Source organism: Leptonychotes weddellii, chromosome 3 (genome assembly GCF_054177405.1).
Source record: "Leptonychotes weddellii isolate Sample4059 chromosome 3, ASM5417740v2, whole genome shotgun sequence".
Taxonomy (NCBI): Eukaryota; Metazoa; Chordata; class Mammalia; order Carnivora; family Phocidae; genus Leptonychotes; species Leptonychotes weddellii.
The window spans coordinates 65953854-65964861 of NC_138371.1; the positions used below are offsets into that span (position 1 = coordinate 65953854).

The following is an 11008-nucleotide window of genomic DNA, read 5'->3' on the forward strand; positions in this document are numbered from 1 at the left end:
GGTATTAAAGAGGGCACGTACTGAATGGAACACTGGGTGTTATATGCAAACAGTGAATCATGGAACACTACATCAAAAACCAATGATGTATGTATGCTGATTAACATAACATAATAAAATTAAATTAAAAAAACAAAGACACAGACTTGAGAAGTGATTTCCTTAAGAATGCTATCTGGGTTACTAGTCTGTATTATAAATCACACTAGACCCTGAAGCCTACTTAATAAAAGAGAAGTTGAAAATAAACAAATGATTAGTTTGAGGTATGTGAATTTCTGAAGCTCTCTTGGGGAGAAAGTTTTACTACCATTATTACTGATCTGTTTTTAATCTCTGACATCAAAGCATAGATGTTAACCCTGGGGTTCTGAAACCAGAATAACCCATAAATGAAATACTATGAGAAATTGCCACAAATATTAACTTTAGTCTGTATGTCAAGTTTTAGCCAATTCTCAGGTGACTCCATAAATAAAGGGGGGTGGGAGTGGGGAGAATGAGAGGATGTAGGTTCAAGTTCAACTCCACCATTTATAGATGACACCCAGTAAACTGATCTCACAGGCTCAGCCTCAGTTTAAAATATGTAGGTAAAGCCCTTTGTAAACCCCAAAGCACCCTGCTAATAGTACAGCATGGTTACAGAATTCCCACATTTCTCTACCTCTTAGAGAAGTTTAGCACTGAAAGATAATTTCATCTTAGAGATGAAAATGATGAGAAAACCAAGGCCCGGAAAGGTGTAAGAGCCTTGGCTGGGAGGAGGTTCTAATTTTCCACCACTGAAAGACACATTTAAAAGACAGTCAAACAAAGTTATCCTAGAGACTAAAATCCCTCCCCAGCAATATGAGTGCACACACACACATACACACACACACACACATCCTCTGCCTCATTTTGCCTTTGTAAACTTTACTTCTGTAACAAGCTAAACTTTTCATCAGAAAGATAAAAATAAAGCCACTTCTCTGACTGTGAGGCTCACAGCCCACTTTCAACCCAACCTAGACAAAACCTTTACAATTGGGTTAGAAATGTCTAAAAGAAACATTGACATAACATTAACCTCTAGCTATGCTGGCAGGCATCATTATAATATGGATTGTAGTTTTATCAGCCCAGGGATACTGGTTTTACCGTTTCCTGGGAGATAAAGAATTAATCAGCAACTCTGAAGGGGATATTGCCTAAAAATGGACAGTTTAATCAAGACATTTTCATTGTCTTCAAAATTGTGCCCTCAGTCACCCAGTATCAAAAACCCAGTATGGCACCAAATAAATTGTGTGTGGTGAAAGAGACAAAATGTTGGGTTTTTTTCTACAGGCTCTTATGGGAAGCTGAAAAGGGCTGACTCTGAATCAGTTATGCTTTAGTTCCACCATGGACATAAATTATGATAATTTGGACATTCTGGTGGTTAAACCAGGAAAGCAGAAAAACACTGCTTCCAAGTCCCAGCAAAAGTTAAGTTTGTGGCATCACAGCTGAAAGACAGGGTCATGAAAAAGTAACCTTACATTTATTTCTGGACTTTCCTGCCTCCTCTAAAATGGATGACACTATTTCCCATCCCTTATTGTCAAATCACAACAGTCCGGAAGCCTGGACCAAGTTCACTTGGCAGGTAACAGGAGCAACGCTAGGAGGAAGTCCTGAAGGATGTCAGATACCATATTTCCTTTATTCCTGCATACTTTTCATCTCAATACACCAGGATATATTTACCACGAGTTCTGACTGACACCCACCAAACATTCTGGCTGACAAACTCTGCAGAAACTGGCATATTCTCAGGAAGGTCCCTCGTGAGATCTTTAAGTAGATTAGATGAGTAAAACATTCAGACTACTACTATAATGACCATCAGTCACTCATAAATTCTCTCATTCCCAGCAATCAAGAAACAGCTGTTAAAAACCAGGAATCTTCCTAGTAGCAGATCTAAAATATCTCCAAGCTGGCCAGAGGAGCTTCACAACTGCTGCTTCTCCTTCCCCTCCCCCATCCCAGGAGTGCCACCCTGGCAGGAATAAAGATGACCCAGGAAAGGGGGGGGCGGGTGGAGTAGGGTAACGGATTAGGTGAAAGTAGAGATGCGCACTCCTCTCATTTCTACTATAGAGGAATACCAACTCTCTGTACCAAGTAACCAGATTTCTCCCTTCCTCTCCCATCCCCACCCCCTCCAAACACATTATTAACTTCTGCAGTCTGGTGGCCTGGCATTTCCAGAGTTGGTGACCTCAGCAGTCCTAAACCCTTTCTCAAAGATTCTGAACCAGGCACTTCCTTTCCGTGCCACAGTTCGAGGCCCATCCCACGGTTAGATTCAGCTTGCCTTTACCATGTAACCCGCCCAAACGGCGCTGCTCCTAGGGTCAAGTTCAAGATGAAGGTGCCCTCCTACCCTCCCCTAGCTGACTCCAGCAGGGACAGCGCTACCGATACGAGTCTCATCACCAGAGGCACAGTGATCCGGGGCTGCCAAAACTGGGCTGGAGGGGAAGACTGTGGCCGAGCCCAGCGTCCTCTGAACCCCTGGCCGCGGCGCGGTATTTCTACCTGGGCACCGCCGCATTTCTTCCCGAAGCCTTACACAATAAGTCAAGTAAGTTTTGAGACTGCCGATCCCGAGACCTTTCTGTCTGCAAATACGCCACACAATGCTTAGGGCTTCCTTCCTCGCCAGCCGTTCCGGAAAGCTGCCGCGCCAAAGCGGGGAGCCCCCCAAACCCCCAGTGCTGAGCGCCCGCACCCCAAAGTCTTCCAGTAAGACGTGAGACATAAGGCCCCCCAAAAGTGACCACTCTCCACTATCCAAGAGCAGGGGAATTCACAATCTTGATACAATCATCGTCTTTCCCAGCTCCCCCTCAATGTCTAATCCTACCCTCCCCCCCCCAAAAAAAGAACACGGATATGCTAATCGCTGTGTTTTGGAAGGGAAGCAATAGACCTTCATTCCAGACCCCCACTCCGCCCTCCGGCTTAAGTTCAACCGGCAACTTCGCGACCCGAGCTCCCCTACACTCCGGGGGCGTCCTGGACCCCGCGGTGCCTGGCGCGCTTCTCCTCCGCTTCCCCTGCCCCAGGTACCAGGCGCAGCCCAAGCCCTTGCCAAGCCCGCGAGCTACAGAGGAGGCGGGAAAGGGGGCGAGGGAGGCGCGCCGGGCGGGGGTGGTCCCGAAACAGGAGCGTGCTGCCGCGCGTCGCCGGTGCCCCCGCACCCCAGTTCTGCTGGGGTCGACTCGGTCCCGCGCGGAGAGGACCGCGAAGGGAAGGCGCCGACTCTCCAGAGCCGGCAGGACCAAGGCCCGGGCGCCCAACATGTCCAAGCCTATCCCCGGAAAGCTCCCGGGTGTGCCCAGCGAGGGCAGGGGGGCGGGGGGGGAAGGGAAGCAGGCTCCAGAAACTTTCCCACATGCCTTTCCACTCTCCCCATCTCCCTCTCCTCCTCCGCGGGACCCTCTCCTCCCCTCAGCACCGCGGCAGCTGGCCCTTCCCGGGACACAGGGAGGCCGGCGGCGGCGCCAGGGCGGCGGAAGTTACCTGCCGGGAAAGTTTCCAACTCCGCGGCGCGGTTCCCCACCCCAGGGCCAGGCCTCGGGGCGCGGCCAGCTCGACGGTCCGCAGCTGCCTCTCCTCCGGCTCCCGACGCGGCCACTGCTCCCGACGCGGCCACTGCTCCCGCAGCTGCCACAGCGAAGGCAGCGCTACGGCCCGTCCCCCCGCCTCGCACGGCCCACACCCGGGCCTCATTGGCAGCGCGAATCCCCGCCCTTGCGCGTGTTCCCGAAGGCACCTTCCTCTCGCGCGCCCGCCCGGGCCGCGCCTCCCGCGCCCCTCCCCGCCCCGGGCTGCGGCGTCTGCGGGGACCCGCTGGGGCGCAGCGCGCGAACTTTCCGCCGGGCGCGGGCGCAGCGCCTCCCCGCCCCACCTCTCCGGGCCGGGTCCCCAGGCTAATCTCCTGAGGCTGCGCCTGGGCCCCTCTGGGCCTGGATTAGATGAGTGGTAGTTTTTCAACCTCTTTAGAATCAGTGTAGTGACACGGCGTCCTCTCCTTGCCGCGTTTTGGGAAAACAGCCGAAGAAGACATACGGGAGCAATTAACTAAGCTGAAGTTTTGGTGGATGCTTGATGGTGAATTTTGTGGCTTTCTTGAATTTTCTCTCCTTCAACATACACATACACACTCGACCACTCACTTTCTGGGGCAAGAATGAGCTAAGGGAGATGGAAGGTGTAAGAGGCATCTCCCCTGCTGTCTTTTTTCTTTCCAAAAGCGAAATAGGGACGTTCAGGAACTGGTGATTGCCCGGGGGGGGGGGGGGGGCGGCGGGGATCCCCCAGGGCCCAGTTCTGCAGCCTCATCCTACCGCTCGGTGCTGATCGTGTGTTGTCTATGCTACACCCACGGAGGGCGTGTTTCTGTCGGTGGGAGGAGGGAGGTATGGGGAGGGGAGAGAGACAAAGATGTTGTTATTGTTGCAGTTGGTAGCAGTAAATTAAATTCCTGAGTTCCCAAAATGTTTTTTTATTTCCCAGCAGAGCGAAAGCCAGGATAGGGCCTATGGATTCTGGAGTCCTGCGTTCCCCAGCACCCCGCAGGAATCCCAGGCAGTCGATTCAAGCCAGGGGAGAGCTCAGCCCACTCCACACCGGAAGCCTTTTGGACCAGCCGTGGTCACAGAAAGAGCAACTAGGACTGCTGCTGCCTTGTGTGGCCTGGGAAATTGTGCACGGGTCACCCCAATGGTGTGTCTGGAGCTGGGAATACAGAAGTTGCTATAAATGGATTTATTGGCAACCCCTAACCTTGCTGTGGCAAACCCTCCTTTAACTGTTTTAAACATGTTCCCCATAAAAATTTCAACCTCATGCAGAGCTTCCCAATATAAAGGTAGCCCCAGAGAGGGGTGTCCATATTTAGAGTTCTTACGAAAAGGGACAGGAAGCAAAATGCCAATCTTCCTACATAAATGAAAAACGACTGAAATTCGCTGGATTTTTCACCCATAGTTTCAAAGGCCTGATTATTATTGTGCTGATATTTGAGCAGTAAACATATCAGCAGCCAGAAGTCTTCCTCAAACAAAGCAGGATATGAATATTTACAATAAAACATAAACTTATTAAACTGAAAAGTATCGACCTATTTCTTCACTCTGAAATGTCTCATTGCTGAAAAATATGATGATATGTTTTATTTAATTTCTCTGGAAATGCACCAATCTTTCAACAACAGATGAAAAGGCAGACAGCAACCTTAAAAATAAAAGAATGACAGAAACAAAGGGAAAAAAAACTCCGCAGTAGTCTAATCTGAAATATTAAGATATAAAAGAAACAATCCTAGGGAAACACTGGTACAATTCCCTGTCTCAGACCTCTTTATAATGGGTGAAATGTATAGTGGATGAAATTTATAATTTGTATCACATTCTTCTGTCTTTGGCTCCTTTAAGCTATATTCTCCAAGCTTTTGATGAAATTGCTTAGTTAAACTGGACTCTGAAGATAATGAAATTCATTTTTCCCCTTCTATCCTCAAAGCTTCCAAAGTAGCAAGTAGAAAATCACATAAAGTAAGTATGTTCGTTATCGGCATTATCTTTAAATTATTTTTAGTTGAAAAATTTTTGTCTTTATAGTTCCAGAAGTCAGTCACCAAAGAAGTAACTTCATCACTGCCTAGTTAGGAGTGTTTAACATTCTAAACAGACATACAGCTAGCAATCTGAAATTTGTACACAGAAGGGGCCTGTCTCCCCTTCTTCTGTAGTGTTTACATAATCCAAACTACATATGTTATTATGCACAATCTGATCTCCAGCTTTAAACAGCTAACATTACATATAGTATGTCATACTAAGAACATCAAAGCTGTCTTAAGCTGTGAGTGAAAATGGTACATTTTATAGAAGACAAGGCCAAAAACACAGAGTGATCAGAATTCATGGGTGAGGGGGGAAAAAGTGGCGGGGGGGGATCCATTAAGATTAAGTCTGTAAGGGGCGCCTGGGTGGCTCAGTCGTTAAGCGTCTGCCTTCGGCTCAGGTCATGATCCCAGGGTCCTGGGATCGAGCCCCGCATCGGGCTCCCTGCTCAGCAGGAAGCCTGCTTCTCCCTCTCCCACTCCCCCTGATTGTGTTCCCTCTCTCGCTGTATCTCTCTCTGTCAAATAAATAAAATCTTAAAAAAAAAAAAAAAAGATTAAGTCTGTAAGAGAAAACTTTGAACATTTTCTAAGAATCTAAAAATATGAAGTATTAGCTGAGCACAAGTTCAAAAAACAAATTTCAATGCTGCTTAAATATCTGCTTTTCCCTTTTAAAAAAAAAGATATTTTTAGTTGTTAGGTGATTGTTCTTATTTTTAGGGGGACAGGAGGGCAAGAAACACCTCTTGCATTCCTTAGAGCATTTCTGATCATCCCATTGAATTTAAAAAACTCACTCATTACATTTCTGTTGATTCCAGCTGAAAAAAATAATTGAAAGACAAATATAGATCACAGGATGTTATATGCTGAACACATTTACCAAACATGTATGCAATACATTGTATTCCATTTTAAAATTTTCTGTTGGTTTGCCAGCATGGTAGCTTTTCTCAGCAGAGCGAAAGAAAACAGCAAATAATAAACTGGTTATTTTACTATACAATTTACTGCCCAGGGCAATAGGCTGAAGAAGGCGTGAGAAAAGAATGTGTCTCATGAGTGTTAGTATGCTTTTTTCCCCTTGCTCAGATTCTTAAGTACTTCTATTTTAAATCAAGCCTAAGTTAGGATCAGAGCCAGTGTTTATTATGGTATGTGTAGTATAGAATACATAGTGAGAAGTGAAATGTTTAAAACAGTGTAGGAATTAAATACAAAAACTGAGATGGGACTAAAAAAAAAAAAAATTAAGGCAAGGTAGGAAATCCAGACTCAAAATAATTCAGCCCACAAACACTTTTTGCCTATTTTGGAGTGTCTTTTTAAAGTCTACATAATGCATTCTCCTTTGGTCCATTCATTCTTCCTTTCCCTTTTAACACTTTGGGGAGGAAAAGCATTTTTAAAGACATGGGGAATACTGAAATAAATTGGGCGATAGTTAGAAATCTGTTGGGAAAAGCAATGAAATTGCATATCCTACACAGTTCCTGGGTATAGAACAATTCATGGTCACACACGTGTATCAACACCATGGAGAGGTGGGCTAACGGCAGACATTTGTCTTGGGATATCAAAAGCCGTATTTGTAGACAGCCAGGCAGTCAAATTAAGAGTCATCTAATGGGACATATAAACCCCTCTGCAGGTCTAGCACATGGCCTCCCAATATTGTAGAAACTTATCCAAAAGGGGCTAGGCAGTGAATTATTTAAACCTATCCGGAATCCACTGAGGGAAGAAAATAGGGAAATAGATGCAGGGGTTCACATTTCCTTTTAAGAATATAGGAGTAACTAAAATCCCAGGAGAATTTTGTTTAAGATGGCATGCCATTGATTAACATTTTAAACGTAGATTTAGTTCAATCTTCTGACGGTGAAATGGTCTATAGGGAGAAATAGAAATTTCCCATGTTTAGGAAGGGCGAGGTAATGCAATCAGGTAGTAATCCTTCCAATAAATGTCTGGTTAAGATGGCTTACAAAGAAATGTGCTGTTAACTTTGAGTATAAGAAATGCATTTTAATATTCACCACCTTGGGAGTGGTGCTTTCGCTCTTCTCAACAAGTTGTATAAAAGACACTGACACTAGAGTTATAAAATCTAGATCCCGGTTCTGACTTTGGCAGTTACTGTTTGTGATTCCTGGCAATTCGTTTAGTCTTTTCAAGTCTCTGGCCTCTCATCTATGAAATAAGAAGGAGAGCATAGAATCTCTGCCTCACGGGTTTGTTGGGAAGATTAAACGAAATAAGGTGAACAGTGCTTCAGAAATTAGAAAGTGCTCTACAAAAGCTAACTTTTATTTAGTCGACAATAAGCTATGCTTTTCCCTCCCCATTACCCAGGGCCGCTTTGGTTGGAATAACAACCTAAAGTCTTGATCAGAGGAGTCCAGAATGCCCACATTTGCCAAATGTGAAAGGAAGAGTGCCTTAAAGATGATTTAGTAGTAGATAATAACTCCAATTAAGCTCTCAGAGGCTCATCTGGGGGTAAATTGACAGTTCTCTCAAACAGAAGCAGTCAGGAGCCATTTACAGAGTTACATATTTCCCCTGTGTTAAAGAGGAAAAATCGCAGTATATATAAAATATAAGTGTACCTCACGTTATGCAAATCAATATATGGAAATTCTTAATTACATAATGTATTGATTTAAATGAAAGGTCTCCTTTAAAAAATTCTTGCTCAGATTCTTTGCTAGTGCCACTACAATCTTACTTACATTACTAATAACAAACCATCCTTTCAATTCTGTGAAATAGTGCTGACCAACACTAATGAGATTGTGAGCTTGAACCCATATAAATATTTTCTGTAAGACCAAGCACTAGTCAAACCTCCTTTGCAGTTGCATATTTATTTGAAGAAATATAAATCAGGGAATAACACCTACCAAAAGATTCGGTTTAAGCCAGGTGGTGGGGGTGGGGAGCATAAATATGGACAGCCTAGCCAAAATGGAAACTTTGGTTTTATTTCAAAATCAGTTTGCTGTTTTCCCTTTGATGATCAGACAACATAATCCAGAAACAGATGAGGAATATTGATGGTGATGATGATGATGATAATCAATTTCCTAGAACTGAGAGAAGTTTCTCCCCTAAGAGGCGATGCAGAATAGACAGACATAGTTTCCAAGACAAAATGTACATAAAGCAGGATTCCTGCATTTAGAAAACTAATTTTTAAACTAGTCTTGGAATTTTAATGCAATAATTAGAAGCTCTATCTAAAACAGTCTATTAAGGATCTGAACATTTTCAATTTGGGGCAGAAATGTTTAAATATAAACTTTTGCTCTATCTTCTGTGTGTGTCATGTCTCAGTGTTTCAGTAGCTTTAACAGGAGTCATGTCTGCCTGAGAGAAAATAGGGCACAATGTAATTATCACGAGAAATTAAACCACTGGGCTTCATTAGAGAAGTCACCTCTTACCTAGAGCATTTGCTCTAAAAACCAGCTACTTAGTAAAGATTGATTTGACTACCTAGTGAGCTGCAGCTAAAGCCCTGCTACCTTTCAGTGGATTCAAAGCTCTTCCTAAGCCTTTTTTTGCTTTTACAGCTCCTCTTTGCCTCTCTTCAAGGTTTTCAGTGCCTTTGAAAAGACCTCCTGAAGGGAAAGAGATTACTGATACAATTACAATAGAAACAGGTTAAAACAAGACATCAGGAACCCAAAATAAGACAGCAGTCACTGGGGGTTAAAATTAGATGGTGTCCTCATCGGTCTTCATCTTCTTTCTAATTCTTCACTCCCTCATCCTACCCCTAAGAGCCAATCAGAATGTTAGAGGCCTAAAGCTTGTTGACAAAGAATTGCTACCTGCAAAGGGGGAAAAAATGTCCTAATATTTATCTGGGAAACTATATTTAACTTACCATTCAAAATCTGGTGGCATGTGGAGAAACTGAATCACTCATACATTGCCGATGGAAATATAAAATGAAACAGCACCCTTGAAAACTGTTGGGCAATTTCTTTTTAAAAAAACATGCAACCACCATATGACCCAACAATCGCACTCCTGGACATTTACCCCAAATAAATGAAGACTTGTGTTTATGCAAAAACCTATACACAAGTGTTCATAGCAGCTTCTTTTGTAATAGCCAAAAGTAGAAATAATCCAGACATCCTTCCACCAAGGGATGGTCAGACAAACTGTGGAACATCCATGGAATACTAGTCAGCAATAAAAAGGAATGGACATTGGAGTGCCTGGGTGGCTCAGTCGTTAAGCGTCTGCCTTTGGCTCAGATCGTGATCCCACGGTCCTGGGATCGAGCCCCACATTGGGCTCCCTCTTCACAGGAAGCCTGCTTCTCCCTCTCCCACTCCCCCTGCTTGTGTTCCCTCTCTAGCTGTCTCTTTCTCTGTCAAATAAATAAATAAATAAAATCTTCAAAAAAAAAAAAGGAATGGACATTGATGCACACAACCTGGATGAATTTCCAGGGAATTATACTGAATGAGAGAAGCCAATTCTAAAAGGTTACATAATGAAAGATCCATTTACATAACATTCTTGAAATGACAAAACTATAAAAATGGAGGACAGGTTAGTGGTTGCCAGGAGTCAGGGATGATGTGAAGGGGAGGGAGTTATGAAAGGACATCAGAAGAGATCCTTGTAGTGATGGGAATGTTCTGTTTCTTGACTGTCAACATCAATATCCCCATGGCAGTACACTATAGCTTTGCAAGATACTACTGTTTGGAATAAACTAGGTAAAGGGTTCAGGAGAGCTTTGTTTTTTGTTTGTTTTTACAAGAGAGCTTTGAATTATTTCTTACAACTGCATGTGTTATTAACAATGATCTCAAAACAAAAAAGTGATTTTTTAAAAAATCAGATGGGGAAAAATACTCAGGAAGTTGAAAACCAAAATAATACTTTTTTAAAAAAGCCATTAAAAAAGGGTCCTGGGTATCATCACTTAGAATGACGAATGTACCAAAAACAAAGACGGGCTCCAGATGTTGATTGAAACATAACTTCCAGAGGCCCTTGACGAGAGCAATCTGTACAATAAATAATGCCCATAGCTAAATGGCAGAGTGGCTTAAAAGTTGACAGCTTTTTCTGCTAGAATGTGAACTCCATAAGGACAAGGAACATGTTGCATGATTGAGTGAATATAAATTCTGCATTTTTTCCAAGTCATCTATTGCTGTGTGAAGAACCACTGCAAACTTAGTGTCTTTGTACAATAATGATCCACAGTCTGGGCTCAGCCAGGGAGTTCTCACTCAGAATGCCTCATGAGCTACATTCAGAATATAGCTCAGTGCGGTCTGGTACCTAGAAGAGCTAGGGCCTCTT

At 43.8% G+C, this 11008-nt stretch overlaps 1 long non-coding RNA gene across 1 annotated transcript; it reads left to right on the forward strand.

Annotated features, from left to right (window-relative positions):
• The first annotated feature begins 1956 nt into the window (after positions 1-1956).
• Positions 1957-5153, forward strand: LOC145720547 (uncharacterized). Its single transcript, XR_014143600.1, has 2 exons — positions 1957-2617; positions 4555-5153. It is a non-coding gene; the product is annotated as an uncharacterized LOC145720547 (long non-coding RNA).
• Positions 5154-11008: the final 5855 nt, after the last annotated feature.